Below are 1,146 nucleotides of genomic sequence, written 5' to 3'. Positions count from 1 at the left end.
CCCCTTCTTTGTAGGCTGCCCCTGCTTATCCTTCAAAACACATGTTTCGATGGGCGAGGCTTGAATTCAAAGATGTTCACTACTCGTCGCAATAAGGGAATTCCTACTTGGGCATTGCCCACTTTTTTAGACAAAGGTGAATGACTCCTTTGTCAAACACATAACTTTAACAAAAGATTATTATTCCAGAACAACCCCACTTCCTTCCACGGACGGGGTACGGACTAGTCATATTCTTCTGCGGAAATTCTTCCTTATACCTGGAGTTCCTTCTGCCCAAAGCAGACCAGGGTGCATGCCCCCTGGGTCCTAGTCTTTCTTTCCGAATTACTCGCATTCATCAGGAAGAAGGACTGGGGGTGGAGGCGTATCTTGAGTGAACAAACCATTTAGGATTGGTATTTGACTATTTGCGATGCGAGATCCCGGAAATGAAAGTTGGTCTACGAGCTTGACCATCCTTCCTTCGTGTGGAAAACACATTACTCTAAAGAGTGAGGAGACTATCGCTCCCATGCAATAAATATAGTCGCGTCCAAGGAGTAGGTTATAATCCAAGGGTCCTTGGACGACCAACACGTTCATCTCGACGGTCTTCCCTTTCAATGTAACAGGTACATTGGGGAGGATTCCTAATGGTCGACTGGTTCCTTTATCAAAACCTGAGAGATTTCTCAACTCAGGTAAAAGCGTTGGGGAACCCAGTGCTTTCCAAGCAATAGAGGAAAGGATACTCACAGACGCCCCTTCATCAATGATAGTACCGGCCATAATCATTCTATAGATCTGGACAATGATTCTGAATGGTATACTGGCTGGTAACCGGGGTCTGCCTAGTTGATTCCAATCAAAGGATACAACCAGGTTGCTTGGTGGTGGGACCGTGTATACGGCCGGATATGACTCTGACGATGTTCCTTCCTGCGATAAAGGAATGGGTGCATTTCCCTGACGCTCATCAGAGTCGGCGCTGATATAAAGAACCTGGATGGTGTCATCCTTATTCTCTTCAGCTAGGGTGTCGCATGAAGATGACTCTTCAGCGACGGTGTCATTTGAAGACGGATCTTCAATGACGGAGTCATTGGACGATAGAACCTCTGAAGGAAGAACCGGGTCAACTGCCGTTTCGCCCTTTAGACTTTC

The sequence above is a fragment of the Pinus tabuliformis genome, chromosome 6 (assembly GCF_031772625.1).
Source record: "Pinus tabuliformis cultivar Carrire ecotype Pingquan chromosome 6, CPIR1, whole genome shotgun sequence".
Lineage (NCBI taxonomy): Eukaryota > Viridiplantae > Streptophyta > Pinopsida > Pinales > Pinaceae > Pinus > Pinus tabuliformis.
Note: the sequence above shows the minus strand (reverse complement) of the source record.